This window comes from Oxyura jamaicensis, chromosome 3 (genome assembly GCF_011077185.1).
Source record: "Oxyura jamaicensis isolate SHBP4307 breed ruddy duck chromosome 3, BPBGC_Ojam_1.0, whole genome shotgun sequence".
Lineage (NCBI taxonomy): Eukaryota > Metazoa > Chordata > Aves > Anseriformes > Anatidae > Oxyura > Oxyura jamaicensis.
In genome coordinates, this window is record NC_048895.1 from 35637355 (window position 1) to 35664473 (window position 27119).

The window sequence follows — 27119 nt, forward strand, 5'->3', positions numbered from 1 at the left end:
CACACCATCGGGATCATACATGGAACTTTTTTTCTGAAATTACTGTGTTCTCCAATAGAAAACTTACTTTGCACCAATGTAGAGCCACTCAATGCTAGTGATCCACGACTGCTTGTACAAGGAATTCATATTTATTGAACAAAATATCTATACTGCAAAAGAGATAGCTTTAAATCAGAGATCAAAATGGATGTAGGACTACAGTATAGTATTTACTTTCTGAATATCTGAAATACAGAACAAATGCTTAGAAGTATCAACAAGAATAATCTCAGAGCTACTTTTCCAAAGCCACGAACTTCTACAGTTTTTTCAAATCTATATTACTGAAGTTCTTAATTATGCAAATATTGCTGTATATCAGTTCACTGCTCTGATACTGTATCATGCATAATTGCTAACTACCTTGAAGAAGTTACAAAAGGCTCATTAACATTTTCTCACTGCTTCAATATCTGGGAGGAAGACTACTACAAAAATCCAAAGGATCACAATCTATGAAAAGCTCTAAGTATTTCATGTACTACACAAAATAGCATTAGTATATCTTGGCTCAGCAACTTACTGCAAGCACTTTTTTCCCCTGGATGATAGTAAAGTGAAAATATAATGTATGTTCATAAGTTATGCTTAATAAAATGTTTCCTGTGCAAATTGGATTTAAATACTTTATCATATATTTGACTTACAGACCTAGTCAATTATTGGCTTTACAGCATCTGAAAGGCAAACTCAACACTGTGCATGGTTACAAGAAGAAATCTTTTCCCCATATACTACTCTGTGCCCCAGAACCTTGTTTAACGCCCACCAGGACACTCCCAGTTTTTGGCATCATCATGCACCCTTCACGATCCACTTCTGTGCTACATTCTGCTTTAATATTGTTGCATATCCCTCTGTACATCTCCAGTGACATCACGTGCTTACTTCATCATTTGCCAATGAATGATCAGGAAACAAAACCAAGCTCTGCACCATGTGGAACACACGCAGAAGAAAAAAACGGGAGGTGGAAAAGGATGGAAGAACTTAGAATGATTAAAGACAGATTGAGGATGTCAGATTTGATCTGCGGAGGCCTAGGGAAGATAAATGAGTAACACCATGCCAACTACCATCTGGAAATGCATAGATGCATAGGATCTACAGGATGTCTGCAATACTAATTCAGTCTTGCTGTAAGTCAACATAATGCTCCTCAATCCACCAGAAAGTTCTTACCTATCTAGGTATCTGTCAAGACATTTTACAAGCAACAACTTCTATCAAATACAATGAATTCTTAGTTCCTTGTTTTCATTGCATGCTTAACTTCAGTATAAAATCAAACACTAGTGAAAATAGTAATACAGATCCCAGAATTCTACGTACATTCTTCAAAAATTAAAATAGTGTAATGAGGGTAACTACATTAGTTTCAACTGAATTACGGTTTGTATAACATATAAAAAGATAAACCTGAAGTGAATTCTAGCAAGGCTGAGACTGTGTTGTAGATAAGAAGTCTGATCACTCTTCTATTCAAACAAGCTACAAAGAGCTGGCAGTCTTGACCACAATTCTTTCCTGAAGACATCAGGCAAGGCCAACAGGCACCATCCCCTTCTGCCAGCTTTGGCTGTTCACAAGCAAGAGCTGTTACTGAGCTACCACTTTTCCAACACTGAAGCCTTAGCTATTCTCTGCACCTTCTCTTGGCTGGGTACCTTCACATGCCTCTGAGCTTAACATGACATTAATCACAAACACGTATTGTCACAGCAGACTCTTCTAGAGAGAGATTCATTCAGAAGAGGCTGAAGGACTTTGACAATGTTAAACTTTAGTAGGAGAGCTGCTGGCTTTTTCTGGGTGCTCTGGGGACAAGTTGATGTTGGACTATGCAAGTGCTCAGGGAAAAATCTCAGAGCCTTTTGAAATCCTTGAAGGCCAGACAAGGCACCACAGGTGCTGCAGAAATTCTGCTGAATTGCTAATAAATTGGAGAGAATAATGGAACAGAAGAGCTAATTAGAGGTTAAAATGACAGCACTAGTTCTGTATGTGGTACATGTACTCCACAAGCATTTTATTACAGCTCCAATGATTTTTTATTACAATTTTTATCCAGCTACAGAATTTCCTGACTAGTGATTTTTCTTGGACAAAATATTTGCTATTGCACCTCAGCTGAACAGTCTGGCACTGCAGTCACCAAACAGCACTTAAAACAATCAGCACAGCTGGAGAAATACATTAGGGAACCAACCCTTTACTTCTTTTCATACTAAAGTATATTCTTGTGCAATATTTGAGGTATATTGAAATGGTAGCAGCTACTTTAATCATTCAGAGGCACATACTGGGAACTTCCAGATTACAGCACTACATGGGGGACATGCCAGAGAGCATAGAACTGAGAAAGTTAATCAGCCTGAGCCAGCTTGACCCATCAGAGATTACTAGATCAGCTCTGGCCATGTCATCCCATACAATTTTGTAGAGATATGTAAGTGCCTACGCAGTGCTCCCAAGTGCTCTTAGGTCAAGCAATAGGTGGCAAAGAAACTGACTTGTAGGGTTGCAGTCTCAGATGAGTGTGATTCAACAGCTTCGAGACCTAATTTGAGCCTAAGAACAAAAGAGCTGTGTTCATCAGACAGTATTCCTGTGATGGAAACTCAAAGCTGGCATTGCGGAGCCTCTGAAGACTGGACCTAACTCACAATCTGTGCTACCCATCCACAGATAGAAAAAATATTTTAAAGAGAAAAAGCAGACAAGTGAAAAAAAATTGTACTTAAATCTGTGGGTTTCTTTCTTTCAGATAAAGGATGAAGAAAAGAAGGGGATGAAGTTCTAAGTACCAAAAATAAGGGCTCCCTTCCTCTTACACAGGCATTGTTCTATACATTTTACTTTTCCTCAGGGGGTAGAGGAGATGAGCTTTGATATAAATATAGGTTGCAACATAAGCAAAGTGGATTCAGCATCATCATATCCCTATAGCTGAAGCTTTCAGTACTGAGCTTTCCCTTCTGACCGGTAATTCCACGAGGATGAAACACTGTCTGATCAATGGATGACATCAGGCAAACTGTCTGTCCTTCTCCAGTTTCCACTCATCCTGAGTTCATCACTCTTTCAAAATTGATACGCTTAAGAAAGGCTGAAGAGGAAGCAAGTGTAGACAGTGAAAAGCTGTAAACCTAAAGGGGACGAGGAGATGTTAGACACTATTGCTGTTCATGTTCTGAGGGGGTTTTGGGGTATATGTATGTGTTCTTGGATGTTTTTATGCTTTCACGATAAACAAAACTTCTGGCTCTAATTGGGAGATTTAAACTCTACAGACCACATTCAATGAGACAGATACCAACACATTCTTTCAATATTCTCAAAACTGGATATTTAAGGTCACATCAACTCAAATAACACTGAAAGTCAAAGTACAGAAGTAAATTTCTGGGGGCAAAGAGTGACTTTCAGTGTCCATTAAGTGCCTTGGACAATATCATCTCAGTCCCTCGTGTAATTAAAAAGTCAGTTCAATATGATATTGCAAACAAAGTAGGATTCTAAACTATTTTTATTGATTTTTTTAAAATGCTCTCAAAGTAGAATGGTGACATTTTCCAGGCTTTTTCTCTGCCCAACTAAAAAATGACTCACTAGCAGTATTTCTTAAAATTCAGGATCTCAATGAGAAAAGCTACAATGTCGTGTTATGGTTGAATTTTATGAGATGTAAGACTATCTAATTCCATCTCCTTACAGAATAGAAATACTAACATGAATTAAATGATTTTTCAGTGAGGATCTAATAGAGGTAAGTCTTCTTCACATTTCCAAAATCACCACACTTGCTCTGAATTGGAATACATATCTGAGGCTCCAAAAAGCCCCGTATCACACAAAATCTTGAAAAGGTAGTAAGTTTATAAGTCCCCTACATTGACATGAGCATTTAAGCAATTTATTTACATCACTAAAATAAGGGTTGTGTATTAATGGTGAAAAATAGATTTAATACTCTGCAAAATGCTTTAATATGGAAAGTTCACAAGCTAATTGTACTAGCATCTTAAAGTTTTCAGATACTAATATGAAGACATCTTGTTCAAGAAGTACAACCACATCTGGAAGCAGAATTGAAGATGGATATTTTTTGATTTATCTAAAACTTACTATGTTTCCAAGAAATTTTTAATAGCTTGTCTTCAGTTGCACAGTTTTATCCCGTAAAGAGAGCTCTAATAAGTTACACTAAAAAGCAGCTGCATAAACATGTTTACACAGTTACATTTTCTCATTCACATTCCTTCCTCACAGGTGTACCTTTTCCACTACAAACTACACTGAAGTGTACCTTACGTAAGTGCACACATGCAGACTGTCACTTGTAAAATAGTCCAGACTGACCACGGAGGGAAAAACTAACAGAATACTTTATCTGAACATAAAATACACAAGTGACCTAAGAAGTCGTACTAATTCTATCACTCTTACAACACCAGTATTTAAATTGCAAGCACCATCCTGGCATTACAGTGAAAGTCACTATTGCAATATAAATTTTTCCAAATGACAGGAGAAATGCACTTTGCCAATGCTGTTGCAGTCATTACTACATTAACTTGTCTATAATCAAACAAATAACGAAGCACTGCATTTTTCCCATCATTTGGAAGAATCCATACAGCTGTAGTCCATGAAATGTTTATCCAGTGAAAATAGAAATAGCAGTAGTTAAACAGAAAAGTCACTTTTTCAGATTCACATTCCTAGTTCAGGGAACAGCAAGGTATTGAAATTAAAAAGCTCTTTTTTTTTTCTTTTTTTTTTTTTTTTTTAAAAAAAAAAAAGAGGTATCACTTGCCTTTAACATAGGGACCATAGTTTTGCACTTGTTTCACGGAAACTAAAAGTGTAACATTAATATTTATTGCAACTGCAAAAGTACTGCTAATTCATAAACACCGACATATCATAAAGTTACTTGGCCAGTGAAAATAGAAAGGTACTTATTAATTTAAGAGCAAATTTGGTTATTGCAGTTCTGAAATATTTCTCCTACCTATTGAAATTTCAACTTAATGTGCTGTTCCTTTGCTTAGTAAAAGGAGAGAAACATCTACAAACATATTGATTTTTTTTCAAAAGAAGTTGCCTAAACCTTCAAACAACATAAAAAAAGCTCCCTCTCCTTTTGTACACAACCCCTATCACACCTTCACCTTTCCTCATTAGGAAAGCGAAATAAGCACTGAAGTTTTTTCCTTCATAAAAAAAAAAAAAGGATCCAAGTGTTTTGAGTAAATGAATATTGCTGGAGCCCATAGAGAAGGTTTTATTTGATGTGAGCTTTTCTGACACGCTAATGAAGGCCTGACAGACAAGGCAAGAGAAAATGTTATTTGAGCACAAACTCAATGTTTGCTCACTAGACCGCTTGCCTTTCAGAAGGTTACCCAAACACAACGCATGCAATGTGAAGTCAATCTTTTCTTGCTGTCTTTTGGCAAACAGATGTGAGCCTGGGAATTTCTCATGCGTTCAGATAAATTGAGAACCAGACCTTTCACAGCATCAGCCTTCATACCTTTAGAAGATGTCAGACTTCTCTGGGACTCTCTGATTTCACACTGTTTAGACTAAACTCCAAATACTGCCTGTCGTACACAAGTCACATCAGTTCCAAAGCTGCTTGCTTAAGTTTGAGACATCTCTAATCTGCTTTTCTAAGCTGGAAGCCTTGAGACAAGTCTAAACTATGAAACATCCATGTAACGTTTCTCCAAGTGTTTTTTTTTTTTTTTCCTAATATCTATTCCTCTTATTATTACACCTATGGATATGGGGATGTATCTTAAAAACCTGATTTGTTGTTTTCTGTAGCATACACAGATTCCCTTGAGCCACATAGTCCTGGGCCATATTCTTGTCAGTACAGAAGTGCCAGATCAATTCTCTACTCAAAAAAACACTTTGGAAAAGCACAGGGTGTACAAAAATTGCATTCCAACTGTATTACAAACCTAGAAACCTTATTTCTCTATATGATGCCCATTTAACAAACTCCGTTTTTATATTGAAGATGTATGGATTTGACTGGCTATCTATGATGATGTACATGCAGGCTTTTCAAACCCAATGACGCCTCTTGAGATTTACATTCAAGGGAGTATGGTTAGATAGCTATGTAAAGATTGAATTCAAGATCAGGCTTAAATTTGATTACTTCTACTACAGTGTCTATGATATAATGTCACCAACTCAGTTACAATGTATTGCTTTTTCCTGTTACTACAGACTACCAATTTTAAATGCATTATACACGCTCTGTTTCTAGGAGGTTTGTCAAAACAGTATTTGGCTCTACTGCTTAGACAGAATTGTCCTATCAGATTAACTCTCTTCACATAAAAATTAAGGAATCAGAAGACGATTAGTTGCTGAAATTTACGAGTATTGTTTCTTTCCATAACTAGGGTTTGAGGAACATGAAATACTCCAGGACTGAAGCAATAGGGCTGAGCCTGGTCTTCTGCACAGGAAATGGGGGTATGGGAACTAAGAGACGACTAATAACTTTTGGTCATTACAGCGTAAAACCGTGGAGAGCTTTTTATACTCTGGCAAGTCAGAATGGCTGGGTATATGCCAGCTGGGTATACGCCACAGCTGTACAAAGTCACCACCAGTAACCCACCTCCAAATCCAGACAGGCATACAGCAGCTGCTGAAGACTTCTGGCAGCCTTGTGGTGCAGCAACAGCTGCAAAGCAGTTCAGCAGCTAGGAGAACTTTGGTCCCTCTGCAACTTTCAGCTCACTTAATTGGACTGCGTACCAGTCCCAGGGCATGGGCATTGCTCATTTTAATAAATCTAACAAATCTGTTTATTGAACCTATATAGAGGTGTTTAAGTATTAAAACCTGAATAATGTTTACAATTTTAAATCTTATTTAGCAGAACAGTCTTGTTTAGTCTACAGCATTTAACAGTCACCAGTCGGATCCTATTTTAACTGAAAGCTGAAGAGCAGCAAGAGGAAGATCGCCCTGTTTGTCAGAAGATACTCATCCTTGCATACTGTGCCCTTTCCAAAACAACTTCTGTATAAATCTACCAGGGATTTCTATAAACTGAGAAAAGCAAGCCAAAGTTTAGACTAGTTGATCCAAGTGCAGAGTAAATTCTTACTCAAAGCAAGAAAATATCTGTCCCAAAGAGTTTGATTTAGAGACTAAGGTTGAAAACAACCTCGAGGAAAGCATCTCAATCACTTTTGGATTACTTGTTCTTCATGCTTGTAATGGCATATCCACTACACTCTTTTTCACCATGAATAAAAGGCATCATACAGATCTGGTAATAGAAGAGACTGCAATACCCACCAGTGTTCTTCCCAGTTTTCTGAGACAGCTGTGAGACACAGGGCAGGACCAGCAGTAATACGTATGGAAAGTGGAAACAGGCTCCTCAGTTACTAGCATATAAGCAAGGAGTGAGAGCAAACCACGCTTTTCATGGGGGTAGGGAACAGGGAAGGAGGGAAAGAAAGGAACCTAGAATCCTTGTGCTAAGTTAGAGACCAAGAAATTTTAAATCTAGGAAATAATTTGAAAGGCAAGAGCCTGCTTATCATGATAACATGCTAAGACACTCAAACCACCCTTCCCTCCTCACAGATTAGGTTTAATCCCAGTACATTTCCCAAATTCAACTCTCCACATACCTGCACAAGCATGTTTGCTGGTGCAAGGACGGTGCCCGTAACAGGCAAGAATGAGCAGCAAGAGGAGTTATTTTTCCAGTGGCACCTGCTTCTCTCAGTGGCTTTGATGACTGAGGTCCACTTAGAAGTAAATGTGCACACAAAGTGTACATTACGCATACAGTAAAAGCAATAGCTTTAGGGTTGATATTTTTCACTAAAACTTTTCTTGCATTTTTGAGCAGATTTTTAGTAAACAACGCAACTATAGTGCGACTGCAAATAGAAAGGATAAGGATAAACATAAGCAAGAATCACAACTACTGGTTGTAAGTTTTCTATAGAACAAGTTACTGCTGAACTAGTTTTGAATTCTCTCAAAGTAACAAGCCAAACCCAAAGGGCTGTGTTTCAAATGCTAACAAACTGAAGTTCCAGTCTCCTATATTCAGGGATTTCTTTCATTAGGGGAAGATGAAGAACTAAATTGTTCACAGTCAAAGTCAATACTAAAAATAGTTGGGTACAATTTGTAAGGCCACCAAAGGGATTTTCCACTTTGCTGCTTCCTTGTTGAGTACCTGCACTTTCCCTTTCAAAGCTCAACATTACAACAGCTCAACAATTCTCTTACATTACTTCCTTCACAAGTGTGGCATCACCATCTCCTGGCACAGCTACCATAAACACCATCCAGAAGCATCAATACTCTTCAGGTTACCAGTCAGAGTATGATTCACATGGTCAGGATTCTTGTTCACAGAACACTCTAAAAGATACCAGTTTGCAAGGCCGGGTAAACGTGTGAAAACAAATGGTACGGTTAAAAATCACAGCCCTAGAATGACCTCCATCTGAAGTCATACAAGATAACTGTGCTGTGTATTACTGACTTCTATACAGTACCTAAAAAGCCCCCGACACTTCAAAAATAAAGCTACATCCTGTTAAAGTTACTATGTTCAACCCCCTTATATTTAAAGATGGAAAGAAATACTCCCCTCAGGGAAAGGGGCCCAGCTCGTAATTTCTGGATTAAAGCCATTGCTATTAGCTGCAGAATGAAATTATTAGTGACAGGTTCACTGAATTACCTCTTTACAGAGGTCACTAGAGCTTCCTAGAAACCTAAAACTGCCATTGTAAATTTAGCTAATAACAAATAAGCTTTTCAAACTATCAAAATTTGAAGTAAACATAATGAAGACCCTGTTTTAACACATAAATTTAGTCACGCACTGAAGTAAAATACTTTCTCATTTTTCTTCACTTCAAAGTTACAAACTGAAAAATACATGAATGTTGGCATGCGTCACTAGTAACTCGACATTTTACATCCACAGATGTGGACATAGAATGCATATTCATTTTCAATATGCTCATTTCTCTTAAAACTGTAAAACGGATCAGGAATAATTTCTGACACGAACAACTGTAGCTTGATCAGCACATTTTCAGTAAGATTAAACAGAAGTTACTTTTTCATAACTAAGAATTTCGCATGACAAAATCAAATATATCAAGAACTTGGAGGGGGAAAAACAGAAACATCTACAACATCTTTCTTCCATTCCGCATTTATTAGTGCCTTTCTAAATCTTTGCACTATTATTTACAAAGCACCTTGGACAGAAATTGTTCAGTCCATTCTACAGGCTTCACTTAGTTCTGTTTATGCTTCCAGGACTGCTAATAAACTCCGGGACCTGTTTCATGTAAGATACATACAAAGTACAGCCTGTGTTTCCTCCCTCACAGGTAAGTGACTTCATTATTAGATTACAAGGTCCTGTTTTCTCTTGCTTGTGCTCTCCCTCACCCTGTTCCTACAAATTTTGCACTCCTAACTGTACAAAGGATGCCCCTGATCCCAATCCAGTGAACAGCTGCATAGTCAAGTCTCTTCTACTTGGTGAGAAACCCAACATAGAAATCCTTCAGATGGAATTTGGCATAAAACCCACATCTTCCTTGTTTTGGAGGTGTCTACACTCATTTATAAGGTCATACGAAAGTGTTAAAAGGCATTCAGAGACACTTCCGTTGCAATGGGGCTCAGACACTGGAGCACTGGTAGGAAGACCACCAAGCAACGCCTCTACTCTACAACATGTCAGGATACCTGGCTGCTGATGCTTCAAGGGTATTGAGCCTTACATTTGCTTAACACAAGCTCTCCACTCCTCCCCAAATCCCCCACATGATGAGCACCTTTGTCCCTGTTGGCCCTCCTAAATTCTGAAGTATCTTGTTGGATGCGACCAAGAATCTTTAGAGACAATGATGTTTTCTCCTAGGTAAAAGCATTTTGGAGTCCCCATTTTTAAAATAACCACTTTTAATTCCACTGGTTCATAAGACTGGCTGGTAAAGTGGTGTTGTGGCTGAATTGGTGAGGAAGAAATGCAACACTCCCCAAAATGGTAAATCCCACCTTATTATGAATGTCCCCTTTGCTGTCAAAACTGTGCCATGTTCATTACTATTGAACAGAAACCTACTCAAGCTCTGATAGTTCCGCATGCCTTATGTAAATCTAAAGTGTGCTCTTATTTATTGGTAATGTAGCCTTTGCAATCAAGACTGAACTACCCCAGGCTGTAGAACTCAAAGTCTAAATTTAGTTTACAGTTACTTTTGTAATTTCCCTTTTTTCTGCTTAATATTTTAAGGGACATTGTTTAAACAATTAATACATCTCACGCAATAACTAAAGATACTCTGTAAGAGACAATGACTGGAAAATGCTTTATCAATCAACCGTGAGATTCAGTATCACGTTTTGTGCACGGCACATTTGTTTCTGAACAAAGCAGGCAGACAAACCTCCTCCCTAATGTGCCAGTTTCCATATCACTAGCAAAGAAAACCACATTGTTAGTTTACCTTCTAGCACTAGGTTTAGCTCTTCAGATCTCTGAATGCTCTGGTTGAGCAAATGACCTTACTGAAGTAAGAATGGGTTGTTCCACTATGGAGAATTTAGAGTAAATTCAGTAAGATTCAGGCGAGATGGGGCATGCACTTAAATACCAATGTTTGTCACTCCCACAAAAAAAAAAAATCTTAAGTAGGTATCTAAGATATTGAGAAACTCATAAGAAAACTCAAGCACTAAAGTTCTGGAGTGGTCTAAATTACTCTGTTACAAGTATTTCGCTATAGTTGCATTCTGTGTCTAGCTCCCCTTGCAGCAACTGTCACCTAAATCTCTGCTAGCCTTCAAAACATTAGGTGATCTGAAATTCAACAAACGCTGTGAGGGGCTGCATTGAATTACCTACCATCTGGAAACTGTAAAAATCAAAATTATATTAAGGGTAATGAAAAAATATTAAAGCACAATGGTAAAGTTTGACAACCTTCCAACAGAATTAACTAGAAACCTGCCTCTTCTGATGCTCCACACTGTTCACAGTGATATGAGTGAGAGCTATGAGACCTGAAGCATCAGAAGGCTACTAAGTAGGGTCTCCTACATGCAGGCAGTTGTCAACCAAGGACCTTGAAGATCAACTATTCCTTTCTATAAAGAAATCCAGCTTTTTTTTTTTTTTCATTTTAACTTCTAAATCAGAACACCTTAAAAAATAAAGTTTCAAAGCATTTAAATTCTTTGCAAAAGCAGTTACCTTTCTCCAGCCAACTCTATATGGTCTTTTTTCTGAAAAAAAAAAAAAAAGAAAAAAAAAGAAAAAAAAAAGGAGTGTAGTTCAAAATGAAGTTAAAGGATTATTTGGAGTTGTCTGGCATAAACACAAGCCAAATATCAGCTTAAGTTACTATAATGGTCTTTATACAGGCTCATAAGTCACACAGCAAATTTTGGCAGAAACAGAGTTCAGTCTTTACAACATGCATGTTGAGTTATTTGAACAGTGCCAGAAGTTTCCCAAAGATAAGTTAAATATACCAGGAAAAATGTTTTTAATATTTGAAGAGTTACTCAACCTGAACTGAATGTATCAAGATAAAGACGACATTTTTCTCTCTATTCTGAGGACAGATGAATCTTTCTGCTCGATATCTAACAGCTGCTGCAAACAACAGATGCTGGAAGTTCTCTAGGACTCAACAGAAATCTTTTAGAGTATAGAAGACTTTGCAACCTAAAGAGTTTCCGCAATGAACTCTTACAATTACTATGCCATAGTTTTGAATGAATAAATGAAGCAGAGTGAAATCATACTACAGCCTCTAAGCCGGATACCAAAGAAGTTCTCATACAAACAATTAGTTGTCCATAAAACTTGTTCACTTAACATTACTGGCCTTAACTCAGTGAAGTATCAGCTCCTATGGCTTGTCATAGAGTGACTGAACAACAACATGCTCCACACTGACAGAATCAAAAGGAAAAAAAAAAAAGATGAACAAGAACTAAAAATGCTTCCCTTTCAAAACATACTTCTTGCCTGGGAAACTGCACTTCATTCTACATAGAACAGTTCTGCTTATTCCTTAATCCAAAAATGAAAATAACAACCTTTAACCAATTTACTGAAAAGCTTTTTTCCACCCGCAATTTAAGCCAAATGCGTCTCAGCACTGGATCCCAAACTTTAATTTCCTTCTACTTCTGCTATTGTTATGCCAGCACTTTAAATATTTACCCTTCCCAGATTCCTAAAATGGAAGGAGACACGGCCCTTTTGTAGTGCAGATGATTTGCACAGACCACAAGTAGTGGAGAAATTCTCACGCTTTCGTGGGAGTGAACTGGATTTAGAGGACACTTTGTTCATGACAGGGTAAACTAATCTTTAATAAATTTCAATTGAAGGATCTTTCTAACACAGAGGGATTATGTATACCTTCCTTCCTCACATACAATGACAAACATTGAAGGTATTAATAAACATTTCTTAGAGAACTGAAGATTCACATTTTTCATGAAGTGTAGATGCGAGTCAATTGCATTTGTATCTGGAAACAGCATGAAGCTGTTTAAAAGTGATTTTACCATATACGCCATTTCAGTTTATCTTCAAAAAACTTAAATTGTTAATATAAATAAGGATTTAGAAGAAGTAAAAAGTTGTACAAAAAATAAGGAAAGAAACAAAACGCAAGCATTAAAAAACACCCAAAAGGAAAAACAATTTTCTGTTTCAAGGCTAATCAATGTTTCAGAATCCACAGAGGCAGCTTAGCTACTGCTACCAAGGTGGAAAAACAGCTAGGTCTCTGCTGACACCATAAGCATTCAAAGCTATCTACAAGAGAAATGCTCCATATCCCCTTTATTAAATCAAATCTAGCATCTAGAAAAGTAAAGCTACAATAAAACCTAAAGGAGATGTAAACAAAGGATTCTGTGGAGTAATACAAGAGAAAAAACAAAGTCAGTCTTCCTTTTCTTCTTTTGTAAGCACTGAATTACCTTCTACTTCACAGAAGTCTGTTGCTAAGGCATTTATTCCCCCTGCTGCAATGTAACAGAACATACAGAAGGCTAATTAAAGCCTGCTAGAGCCATTGATCATGACATCTTAACTGAAACTGAATAAAATTTTAAAATAAAGATTGCTATAAGATATTGATAATTGTCAAATTGTGCTTTAACTAAAAAGAAATCCCTCCAGAAAATCTTTGAGCACTGAGCCTCTTCATTATCCAAGTAAACATTTCTTCGCGTGTCTATTCCACAGAATCAAGTTGGATTTTTCTTCCCTCCTTTAAGGTTGCAGAAAACTTGGGGGATAAGAAAATGAGATCATGACCATAGATCCCAGAATTCCTTAAGGACCTGTACGAATGGAAGCAGTAATTGACACGGGGATATAATAAAGCAAACAGAAGTTCTCTGCAGAGTGGGGATGTACCATTCCTTACTACACAGCTCTGAGCACTACTGGTGCCTGAGTGCTCTGCAACGGAAGGAATCTGCATGGCCAATTCAGAAGAGAGAAAATAAAGCAGAGATGATCAAAACCTGCTCTTCAGTTTAATGGAGCCTGCTCGGCTGGGGGATATTGCACTAGTAGGCGATCTTGAGAGGTCCCGGCCAACCTCAGCCATTCTGTGACTCTGTGAGCCACAGTGTGTTGTGAACCAGATTTGTGATGGCTGCCTCAGGGGAAAAGCTATTTAAAATAGCTCTGTATTACACTTGAAGTTTAGATTTTGGTGACACTGAAAATTCTCAGTATTTAATATATAAAAAAGCAAGCTTTGAGGTACATATAAAAAAAGTGTTCACAAGAAAAGGTGCAAATACTTACTGCACTGTTATTCCACACATTACTACGACACATTATGCTCAGATTCCCTGCAGTTTAACTTTTATGGATACTTCAGTTGTCCCTAATGTCTAGAAAAGATGGCACCCTGGTCTTGGCTTAGTTACCTTAAGCACAAATGAGCTGACAACTGTAACAGAAACCTTCCCAACACAGAAGAATGGGAATTAGGAACTTCCCAAAGACTGCACAAGGCAGTCCTCTCCTTCCTTGACCACCTAAGTGTGTGACTCATGCGAAACAGCTGACTGGATGCATAATGAAGTCTCCACTGGAAACCACATTCATGTGTTACATTTGATGTACTTCAGCAAAGTGAAAAAACTTCATTATAGCATTTCTAACAGGTTTCCAGGAACAGGGGCACACTGAATTAGGGACTAAAGGAAGAGTTGTCAGCTGTAACTGCATCAGAAAGAAAAACAGGAACACGTTTCCTGGGGTTTTTTAAATTACACTTCAAGAGCTATTGTTACTAATAGCTGCCCCAAGCTGTAAAAACTGCAACCATAGAGGGCAAAAGTCAAAGAAACCCTATTGATTTTCCCCAGATTTCTCACGGAGTTAATAAGATCATTTGTGAGCCAGCCTTGAGGTTATCAGAAATCTCTTCATATACCCACAGTATACTTTTGCAGCATTTCTGTTTACAACTCCTTAATGAACTGCAGCACCGAAGCGGAAATCCTCTTGCCTGCTGGTAGACAGTGCTGGAATGCAATTTGGATATCTACATATTTTGTATTTCCAGGAGCAAAGTCTGTAAGAAAAATGAAGCAGATTGGTCTTTAGAAGCTTTTTAGTACATAGTTCTAAAGTACCTTTATAAAAGTATATTCCCCACAAATATAAAAACTCACATGTTGATATTATTGATAATACAAGCAAATGGTCATAATCATTCGTGATATAAGAATGTTCCATTTTAGAGTGCCATACAAAGTTTTCTTTTTAGGAAGTATTTTAAAAAGAATTAAGTCTCAGGCAGATAGAAACAATCCAAACAAGAATTACATAGTTTAATTGAGCACTGTTTTTTTGACACAGGCTGAGAAAACCTAAAAAGCACGAGAACTGGATGAAGGTTCAAACACGTTCTTGTCAAGAAGGATGCACAGTTTACTACAGGTATGTCTTCACTTCACTGAGTTTAGTTACTTACAGGGTTTTATTCCAACCTTCACCATGATTCAAGCACAAGTATCCTCATATAGGAACACTTGGCTCCATTTGGTTCCCCACATTCCTACTCAGAACAAGACAGACACTGATTTGAGTACTACCTTTCAGCATCAGAACATGATTTGCCAGCCAGAAGCTCAGACATCCACTGTGAATTCACGATGGGAGGTCAGCATGGTTCACAACCAGAATCTGTATGCCAAAAGTCACCAACTACAGGACAGCCTCTCAATAAAGTGAGAGGAATGAGCCAGAACAGAGCAGAGAGTAATAAATCCCTGACAAAGCAGGACCTCACCATGCCCTTAATGTGAAGGGCTCAAATACCCAGCACTGCCAGAGGTGTTGCACATTTCAAAGTTCCCAGAAGAGAACAAAAGGACTTGAAGAGACTTAACTGACATAGGAAGCAGAGTAAGGTTACAGAACAGCAGAGAGGCTCAACATCATCATCATCAGGTTGGAAAGCAAGGATCTGGCCAAGATATGGGCCAGAGAATAACAATGATAAAAGAAACCTCCTTCCCTCCTTAAAATACGGAAACATAACCAAGTCATTCCATCACAGGTAAGAAGTTGGCTTTCTGTTATTAACTTGAAAGTTACAGTATTTGTGGAAGGCTTCTGTTTGTTCAATCAGTGCAATAATCATAGCAGAGCATTAAGATAAGGCATTCACAGTCACAGCTTGAAAAAACATTTGGGAACATATGATTTGACTTCTCTTCCTTCCTACATATCAGACAATCCAAAATGGATTCCAAGCAAGCAGAAAAAACAAATGCTTTTCAGTCAGCTATGCCTGTTTTACTTGAAACAAGCTGAACAGAACAAAGCCAGCACATCAAGAGAGGAAACGCAGAGATGTATGCAAACCCACGTACATTTAGTGTCCGAAAGGAAAAGTTCAGCCTCAATATGGACTGGGACAGGAGGCGTGCACAATGGAACTAGCCTTAGAGCACACAGACATCCTAAGTCATAAATCTTACTGCATGACATGCAGTTTTAAGACTTCCCAAGATATTGCTGCCATTTGTTATCTAGGCACTGCTGATTCACTGTTTGCTTGCATGCGTTGAAAAGACCGGTGTCATGTGCAACATTCTGCATCCAAACTCAGCATCTTGTTTGCATTAGCATGAACTTTCACCCAGTACTGACTGATTGTGCTTTTTGCACAGGAAAAGCTTAAGATGGGTTTTAGAAATTCCTTTGTCGGCAGATTCTCCCTCCCCTTCCCCTCATGTGTACATATGCATACAATCCATTGTACTTGGGGGTGTGGGGGACGAGAAGAACAAAGCATTCAACTGATTCTCAGGACAACAGATAAACACGGCTGCACAGAGTTTTGATAACTGCCAGTTATCTACACGTTTCATCCCCAGGACTGTAAGAACAAAGAGTATCTGTTATTTCCCCTGTGCTTCAACATCACCCAGCTGGGAGAACTGCTCCTTCTGGCTTGAAATCAGCTCATCTATTTGAGTCCAACCCAAAAAGCAACCTTTGGCTCCCTTCTACTATGAACTTGACTTGCCATCTAAACAGGACAGCAGCCCAATTTGACTGCCAGACATCGCTACCTTCAGCTGGCCCAATATACTTTTTACAACTGTTCAGTACACAAACTATTTGGGTATTGCTTTACAACTTATAGAAGCGAAGTATTGGCCAAACCCCTTAAGTAATGGGACATACATACACTGGACAGAGCTACCTATGACTATAGGGATGAAACAGACAAGTAGTCAGTTATACATCATGTAGATTACAAAAAAAAAAAGTCCACCAGCTCAGAGACAGAAAAGAGTTGCCTCAAGTAGTAAGATGCAAGGATAATTTCCATCACCTGGAAATGACACATCACTTTCCTCACCTGCCAATCCTGACAAACAGGTAAGTTAGATGATGAAAATCAGGCATCTGCCCTGGAGCTACTGGGACTGACATCACAGAAACATACAGTAAGAAGGGACATTTTTACTGCCTGGAAGCCTTACGGCTGGTAGCATCCAGAGGATGCTATTAGCTTTCTACATAGTTTTTGTAGACTTTAATTGTTTAAGAGTGGTGTCTACCTCGGCCCCAAGAAACAGCAGAGTTTCTCACTGAAATGAGAGTTTGGGGTTGTAGTTGTTCTCTTCACATACTTTCAGTGAACCAGTTATATCCATAACTGGTGTTTCAACAGCAAAGTCCCATATTCTTTTGCTGTTTTTTAACCAAGCGTACAGCTACAAGTAATTTCACCCTGCTGTTATTCACAGAGTCCAACTACTACAAGCTCAAAAACTTTGAGTACTTGAAATCTTCCTGCAAACACCTCTATCAAACAGATAACACTGATTTTTTGCTTTTGTGCTGATTCACCAGTAACGTCATCTTTCAGTTTGCCTAAAACATTTTAAATCTCACTTCTACTTTCCCTGGTTGATGGCTTCTTGTCAGAACAATGCTGTAGTTGAGACTTAGGCTAAGATGAATTTTTTTCAAACCAGATTAGTAGTTGTAATATTACAACTCCCTTCTAATAAGGAACTAGCAGAGATTGTTTATTTCACCTACAATATCTTCAAGGAAAAAAAAATAATCACCAAATCTCTCAGAAAAACTCTAAAGACCAGATACACTCTGTATTGTTTTGGCAACACTGACAAAACAGGGCAATTATCAACAAGCAGTTATTTAAATACTGAATATTGTGGATAGGAAGAATTTTAAATGTTTCTAACCTGAAAATAAGTATTGAGAATATACAAGATACCAAACTGCTAAATACCCAAACCTCAAAGGGTCGAGAATTTCTAGGCACTTAAGAGACCACTGCTATTGCAGTTATCCATCAGATTTTTGTTTTTTGATTAGAAGCCTCATTTCTGCACAGTAGAAAGCTTTTACTCAGTAAAAACCTCAGAAGTGATGGGAAGGCAGTAGACTTACTCACAAGACAGCCTGAAGTTTACTTCAGTGTACTCTGACGATAATCCCTCAGTTAGAAGACTCCCAGGCATACTCCAGTCAAAGCCACTTGATGCATTTTGCACTGAGTATAGAAAGCCACACGAACTGTCAGTATGAGGAACCTGCAGCTGTCACGCTCATCTCACCTACCACATGAATACGAAGTACCCCACTCAGCACCCAAAATCTAATCCAAACAATAATTTAAATAATCAAAAGGTAAATGTGTGTAAGCTGATGACAAATTTCTAATACTTAAAACTTAAAACTTTTTATGTCATGAATATGATCTCATGTTTATATGTTCTTGAGATGGAAAATCTAGTACAAACTGTTTGTGAGCTTTTGTCAAGACCACATCTCTGTAAAGGATACTTAGGGCAACATGAGAGGGTCAGAGCAAAGCTTATCGGTATTGGAGTATCATGCCTCCTAACACTTTGTATTTTTTTTTTTTTCCTATAAAATCAAATTTTTCTTAAAACTTCAGAAGAGCAGTAGTTTTACCTGGCTTGACAATAAACAGAGCCCATTTTACTAGCCTCACAATGGCAGGGAGGAATCCCAAGGGAGTTTCTCAGTGGAACTCTGCTAGGAATTTCAGCAAGGTAATTAAGTATAGACCACTTCAAAGGGGGATGTGTCTACACTGATCACTGTAACATGCAGTACTGCAGAAGGGGAAGTCAGTACTTCAAACAGCATTTGAGTAAAATATGGATTTAAAAAAACTGTACTCTACATGAAAAGGCACTGACAGAATATTCTAGCAGGCCTGCTTTTCATTTTTCAGTTAACATTATTTATGCCTATGTAGAAATATTTCTATACAGACAGCAGAACTTAGCTGTTCGCTCCAAATACCTAAGCATAATTAGAATGGCTTTAAAAATTAGTTATGCCATGGTTCATAATCTTTCTGTGCAGACTGCAGGGCACAGCAAATTCAGTTTGTCTTCTCTCTAGGCGACTTTAGGTAGTACTGCACCTAAACTAGTCCCATTCAAATTCACAAGCATTTGTCTAATGTCTCCAGCTCACATCATACAAACTACTTTTGTTGATATATCATGCATGCTAAAATCCTGGCTTCTTTCTTTCTTTGAAAATTTTCTACTCTAAAAGCCCAAGCTTCTGCAGACAACCAAGAGAAAACACTTTTCTGTGCGGTATATATACTACCCTGAATGTTCATTATTCCTAATAAACTCTTCCTTTGTGCGCACTGCCTCCCCTCTAAAGATTTAGAAGTCAGCTTCTCTCCACAAAAGCTAAGCCATCAAGATTTTAATTTTATCCAGTTTGTCTGGTGCAGGAGTTAGTCTTTCACCATTGTTTGTCCTCAATCTGCAAGCACAAATGAGAAATGTTTAAATGGCAGTATCAGAGAAATAACAGTATTAGAGAAGCTAAAGTTAGCTGATGCTTCAAACCATTAACTAACCTAAGTAGTAGGGCAACTGACCACTATTTTGGCAAACAGGGGTTCTGGCTGTTTACATGGGATCTGGAATTTTAGAAGGAAAAATGGAAGCTCACTTACCTTTATCCCAAAAAGGGATTCTCTTTTTTTGTTTGTTTGTTTAAACTAACATGCAGATACGAATTTATAGCATCCCAACATATAATCCCAATTTATGTTACATCCCAACATCAACTCCTACAGACTTGCATGAGAATGTATTTTGGGGACTGAGGTGTGAAGTCTCAGTGAATTGAGTCTTTGCCCAAGATGATGTCAGCCAGTTGCAAAACAAGTCTAGGTTCAATGTCAGAACCCGACCTTTTAGCTTGTACTTCAAGTTCTATCTTGAGAGATTTAGACACAAGCCAATATTTCATTTGTAGGATGGAATACAGAGAAAGTATACCTGTCTTCTATAACAGAAAGTCTCTTTGATGGATGACCAAATAGTTGATGTATATTGGAGACATGACTGAGATTCAGGGAGGTGTTTATTTGGCTTTTTTGTTTGTTTTTAATACATTTCAGTTGTATTTTGTTCAATGAGCTTCAGACAAAGTATGCCATACTCTGCAGATTTCCAAACTTAGAACATATGCTAGTGTTATGTACACCACAAAAAAAGAGAACGCTGCCTATTCAATTGAATATCTCTTCCTGCACTTATGTACAGATGGAAACAAAGCAGCTGCTGCCACTAATATCACAGAGCTGAAGCGCATTTGAGAAACTCTGCTCTGTTCTCTAGGCTGGATATTCTCTCATAGACGTCAGCAAAGCCAGGCAAGGTAGAAAGTAAATGCAAGTAGTGCAGTGTTTTGTTGTCCCCCTCCCTCTCTCCTCCATGAGGGATGAAGAGATGATACTCATACAACTTAAAGAGTATAAGATTTATGCAAATACCACTTTGTCCCCTAACTGGGAAATAATGAAACATTATAAGCACACATTTTGTTTTACAGCACAAAAAAAAAACGTTCCTTGCAAGGAACCAATGAACAATGCAATTTGCCAACCAAGTCACTAAAAGAGTAGTTGAAAAGAGTCCTGTCCGCAGCACTGGCTAATATTGAAAGAATAAGGTAGAAGGATGAGGTAATGGAAATAGGGAAAGCAGTTTATCACTCCTCTCTCCCCCCTTCCCCTATAGAGGGACTTTAATCTGAGCACACAGGAACAGTAGAAGACTATGCTCCTACTCATGACCTTTCTTTGAAAAAGTGCAGTACAAAGTGTCAAGAAGCAACAGAAAAGTTGGGGGGTGGGTGGGATGAAGAAGTCTGGCATTCCAACACTCCCACTCCCAGTTTAAAACTAGGAGACAGACCAATTCCTATTTCACAGTCTGATGATTTGCTCTACTTTCCACGAACCAAGAATGCTTAAGAAGTTTTAAGCTTAATCTCTGCTTAATGTCTCAGGTTAATCATGTTAAAGAATTGTTTCTTGAATCCAATGTCATCAATGGCAGTAGTGGATCTCTTAAAGTGAACGTTCAGTAAGAAACAGAAAACTAACAATCTCCTTGCTTCAGGAGATGAGCCAGAAGTCTTCGGGGCCCCCCCCCGAGGATTTGAGACAGGTTAGCTTTGCATGTTTTATACGTGTGCGTGTATATTCAGAGAAATTACAAATCAGCACACAGATTACGTACTTATCTCCAACATCTATCAATAATGAGAAACCATTAGCAATTATAATCCATAAATAAGTATGCTTTGGTACAAGTAGAGCATGCTGTCATGGATTATAAAAAGTATTGCAGCTCATGAAATAATGAAACTACAGTACCACATACAGTTGTATATACAGCCATAGGCATTTACACTTTTGTGACTGAAATACAGGAACACTTGTGCTGAGTCAGTCCACAAGATAATGGATTTTCTCACAATCCTCAGCAATGACAAAGTATCTTATTCTTCAAAGAAAAGCATACAACTGCCATATGATGGACAGTATCCCTATGGGAAATAGCTTCCGCACCTTCTTAAGTTATGGAAGCCACCAGCACATAACTATGATGCAGAGTTTATTTTTTGATTGTTTTCAAGTTTCACATTTGGAGTCCATGATTTATTTTTAAGTCTCCAATATGGCAGAGGCCCTACTTCTGCAACATCAACTTTGCAGCCATACGGCCAGATTATCTGATGTTGAAACAAATAACACCACTTATAATCTCATACTTCAAAAAACTGCAATTTCTGCATTATAAAGCAAGTACATTTGTAAAAGTAGTTGGTGTTAGAGACTATTTTCCCCTGTGCATTACTGCTCTGCAATTAGACGAAGACAACCTCTGCCAAACATGAAGAACAATTATATTAACACAGAAGGGCACAGTCATGTTTTTGTTCTTCCTACGCTCTCAGGAGAGACAAACTTTTCTGGTGTTTCCATGAAGAGGAAAATCTGCAGGAAAAAAACTGTTTTCATAAGACAGTAATGAATTAAGTGAAGAGGAGACATTAAGGGGATAACACTTCAATAACAGTCCTGAAATACTTCCCTCCTACATTTCCAAGCAGAGCATGCCATTTTGAAGCTCCACATTGCTGTGCACCTCCACAGTCTGTACTGGAAGAGCTCACTTCGTAGAACTGCAAAATTATGAAGTTGTTGAGGGACCCCTGGCTGAATATTTATCAGAACCACACCAGCAGAGTCAACTCAAGCAGCCTGCTCAGAGCCAACACATGACAGGGCAGTGCCATCTCTTAGGGTAAAGACTACATGACCTCTCTGAGCAACTTGTTCAGTGTTCAATCACATGCACAGTAATAACGTTTTTTCTCTTTCATTTAAATGGAATTTCCTGTATTTCAATTTGTGCTTGTTGCCTCTTGTCCTTTCACTGGGCTGTGGTGAAAGCAGCAGGAGAGCCACAAACGGAAACTGCTACGCATCCAGGCAAAGAAGCAAACAGGGAAAAAAGAAAGCTGATCCATGAATCATGTAAATTAAATTGCTTCCAAGTGCAAGATCAACGTTTAAGTTAAGCACCAGTACAGCCTTGAAGGCACAACCTGCCCTGTTATAGAACCTCATGGGCCACAGCTCCCGCTGAACTTCCATCCCATCCACCAAGGGAAAAGGATATTCACTCAGTTTTCACCTCTGCAGTAGAATGCACTATATTTAAAAAAATTAATTGTTCTGTTTTGTAACTAAGTCTTCAACCAACTTCTCCACACTCAGTTCTTTAGATACACAAATGTATCATGTGAACAGCTCTTAGAGATGTAATAATTGTGCTAGTAAAAAAGCAACCACTACCTGAGACCTCTTCATCTTTCTTAAATGATTTCCGAGGCCCTTCATCTCAAAGCAAAGTTCTCATCAGTATTGCAGCATCATTTTCCAAATCTCTGCTTCTATTCTTCTCTGACAGAAATCAACAAGCTTTTTTTTAATCACAGAATTTCCATTTAACCTCCATCCGAACCCTCCCTAGTAAAATCACACTTTTGCCTTCTGATACTTCCACAGAAGACAAAAGGAAAAGAAACAAGTCTATAACGTAAGACAATGAAGCTACAGGAAGTTTACAGTGAAAAGAAATGGAACATACCATGATAAGAACTAGATGAGAACAAGGACAAAATGAGACTACTCAAAATGGGGAATTTCAGTACTCATTGTCTCAAAGAGTTAAAGCTCACACATTTGTGAGATCGCATATTATATTCCTACCTCGTATCATTTCCCCCTCAGTTGTCTGCATCTCATGTGTTTGCGCACACAGCCTTTGTTTTCTTCCCCATACCTCACGATCTTACGAGCAGCTAGATGAAGCCACCAAACTACACACAGCATGTGGAAATCACAAAGCAGGAGAAAGAGTTCAGTGCCTTATTACAGCCAGATATCATTGTTCTTAGTGGAGATCCATGCTCAAGTGTCATTAGAAAATATTGTTCCCAGTTGCAGCCTAGCAGTGGAGACAAATATAACAGAAGTAAAGCAAGTTATCTGCCAAAAACAAGAGAACATTCAATACAATCTATATTTGGCACCTTGATACCTTTGAAATCAGCTTTTAGAATTCACTGCTGCCCAATGATAAACATGGACTACAGCAAGATTTAGTGCACTGCAAGTTTTTACGATTCACGGGAACATTTAGCTGCTCATACTGTTAATGCCAGAGAGACTACCAGAGGAGAGAATCTTATGTTTAAGATGGTAAGCTTTTTATGTCTCTGGCTCAACTCATAACAAATAACTTCACCCTCTCTAAATTGAGGAGATTCCTCATAAGATTCCAACCTCATTCCTGCTCCACCAGCCCTAGCAGCTTCCACCCCTGAACTGAGCTGTTTCTACTGGCAAGATCACAGAAGATCATTCCTTTGCCCCTCACATGCACATCCTAGGTTGTATTTCTCCCTGGCTGGCAAGCTTGAATTGAACCAAAGATGGATCTGACGCATCCCAGAGCTGGTGCAGAGATGAGGCTGTCATACATGGACTTTGCTGCAATGTACTGCTTTGCCCCCAAAACAGTAAGAGTTTCACTGCTTGCTGAAACATTTGTCTTAACAGTCTTTGAGCAGGACATTTTAAAGGTGCAAATCCTCCATTTATTATAAAGGGTGCCTGGATGAGTAGCACTAACTATGTACTTAACCTTTCAAACAGCTAGATTTATCCAGAATCAATGTCCTCCCAAGCCATTAGGAGGAAATTGCCCCAGCAAACAGATTCCCACAGGCACCCAGCACAGAACCTCCTGTAGCAGCTGAAACTTCTGGCAACAGCCAGATGGAACAAACTGAAATCAACACAGCCGTTTCTATATCCTTTAAACGCCTCTCTATTGAGGACATCTTATTTTCTCTCACTACTTCTCCTCAAACATCCATATACTTTCTTTGTTCTTCCTAAACTTGTTCTTTGTTCAGCTTTTCAACTTTGCACTCCTCCAATTTGTTCTGTTCCTCTGTGCTTTTAAGAGCATTGTTCCTCCTAAACATACCTGACTTTTCAACAGGCCTTTCTAAAACCAGAATTTCCATTCTGCCTACCTACCACTATTAATGCTCACTCTTCTGCTAACTCTCCTCAAACTACTAGAACATTAGAACAAAGTGAATGAAGTGGTATAGCAAAGGGGGACCTCTCCCCTTTATTAATAAACCTCTTCATATCCTAGGGCAGACTTCATGTTTCTTCTCATGTTAGTACCACCACCAAGTTCATATTTATTTTTACTACCAAGATTATGGTGCTGCCAAAACAGTAATAAATATCAACTATTCTCAAGAAATTAACTTCTAAATTTCACCTCTTAAAAATAATAATTCCTCAAAATCCTCTAATGACTACTAGAATGGGAGAAGCTATGAAAAATGAAGTCTGGCTGACGTAGTTTCAAAGTATCATATCACATACAACATCTTTGCATTTCATAATCACATAGTAACATTTTTTCTCAGAACTATGAAAAGCTATCTAATCCTTCAGTATTCAAATTCTTCTCATGTGCTGAACAATACACAACTAGTACTACCAAGAGATGTAGTAGTAATACTACTACATCTACTACTTTTGCCCAGGCAAAGCATCTCCAATTTAGCTTCAGCAGGTAACTTGAGCACAAGATCATAACAGAGGTCAAGCTTTCTATTACTATGTGGCCTAGCTAAAGTAACTGAAATAAATATGCATATGCTACTGGTTTTCTAACCTGTAGCTAACAGTACTAAATACACGTGCGTTTGAATCTGTTCCAATTTGCAAAATCAGGAAGAAAATCCCAACTTCCAACCACTCTCAAATCACTGCTTATGATAGTTTGATTTTTGTCAGAAAATGTAGCCAGTTACAGCTAAAGCATTTCACTAAGGTTACATTGTGTAGATGAACCCATCAAAATCTGCATCTGTTCAGAGAGTTCAGTAATTCCACCCAATTAATTTTTGTTGTTGCCACCAGAAGTGCTAGTTTGCCCTAGCTATCAATTTCTCATGGCCCCGTGACTGACCCCCAAAGCACTGGGGGTGATTGACCACTCCAACAGATTTCACAGGATATTATATCAACAGCACAACACAGAATAATCAGTCTTAAAATGCTTTCAACCACCTCCACCTTCTCCCACGAATGGGAAACTACAGATTAATATTTCTCTCGTCAAAGGCCAAGTCTGTATGCTAATTTTTTAATCAGACTATGGCCATCCTGCCCAAGACCTACGGAAATGTTCTTCCCAAAAGTAAATTCTGTCAAAAATACTAGATCTAATTTCCCTCTAGTTTCCCTTAAAAATCAGGGAACCTCATTAAGTAAATTTAAGATATTAAAAACACAATCCAAAAAGCACACTAACTCCTTGTTTATGAATTAAAAGTATCAAAACTTAAGTTTATACATCTTTTTCAAAGGACTGAGACAGCATTTTAACAAAGCGGCAACCTGTATTACTGTACGAAAGCGTCACTGCCTGCTTTTAGCAAATAGTTTCTTTTCACCAGCCCAATTTTTACTGTAACTATTTTTCCCCTCTCCAAGTTTTCCCATTCCGTAACACTATGGAAATTCAACCTCATGCTGTGAAAGGGCTTTGACAAACTGGCACGTGGCCAACTTGCAACTGATACTGCAGTTTAAATACCTTCCCAGCAAAGTTGCACAAACTTCAAAATACTCTGGGATCAGTCATTAAAATGTTTTTGTTTCAGTTACAACGCTAATGAAAACCAAATGTCTATATTTATTTTAGCTAGCTTAACGGTCTAGGGGCTTTGCTCAAGAGAATCAACCTTCATTTACCCAACTGAATAGATTAGTCACAACATCGTACAGCAATACAGATAATACTTTTAAAAGATTTAATTAAAAGTGTTTCAGCCACAGATTTAATTAAGGAGACCCAATTAATTGTCTCAGTTTGATTCTTCTCTAAAGTCTTCAATTACAGTGCATCTGAAACTGTACATTTTAGCTGCAGGTTTACAAGGTTCCATTTGCAAACAGATTCAAGACCCAAAGCTAACAGTACTCTACAGCATAAGCTCTTGCAAACTGCATGGATTTATCTGTCCAAATAGGGTACACCATAACAGATTCTGCCTGAAATTTAAGCTTTCCTAAAGTGTTTGCCTGTAAAACTCAACGCAGTGAAGTCTTTTGCTAAGCGTACACACATGTTCATACACATTCATGTTCATGACACATTGAACAAATAGAAATATTCGGACTTCACTGCGCGGGGTTGAAATGGAGAATACAAAATGAAATGCTTTGTACAAACCTTTCACTTAAGAGTCATGACGTTCTGCTACTGGTTTAATCTCTACCCTCCACAGTTAGCCCAGCAAGCCACATTGTTTTAATATGGGCTTCACAACTGATAACAAACTGATGCCTTGGCAACTTCCCCCCCCCAAATTCACTTTAGGATGCTTTGTACATAATTCTCCCCACAGCAAACAGTATCAAAGTTCTGTTAAAACAAAACCAACATATGCTGACAAGTATTTTTCAAAAGTTTGAAAAAAATTTTATGCATTTTCAAATGACAACACTATCAACCACCATCAGCATCTCAAGACA

At 38.2% G+C, this 27119-nt stretch overlaps 1 protein-coding gene across 7 annotated transcripts in view; it reads right to left on the reverse strand.

The window, feature by feature from the left end:
- Window positions 1–27119, reverse strand: part of DISP1 (dispatched RND transporter family member 1) — an 89690-nt gene that overhangs the window by 47556 nt on the left and 15015 nt on the right. Inside the window, exons 3-4 of one of the 7 annotated variants that reach the window (XM_035321610.1) lie at window positions 11336–11367; window positions 10483–10559 (exon numbers count right to left, since the gene is read on the reverse strand). The exons of 5 other annotated variants lie outside the window; for them this stretch is intronic. The gene's annotated coding sequence lies outside the window, so the exon portion shown is untranslated. The remainder of the gene's footprint in view (window positions 1–10482; window positions 10560–11335; window positions 11368–27119) is intronic. One more of the 7 variants, XM_035321613.1, reaches the window with a different exon arrangement.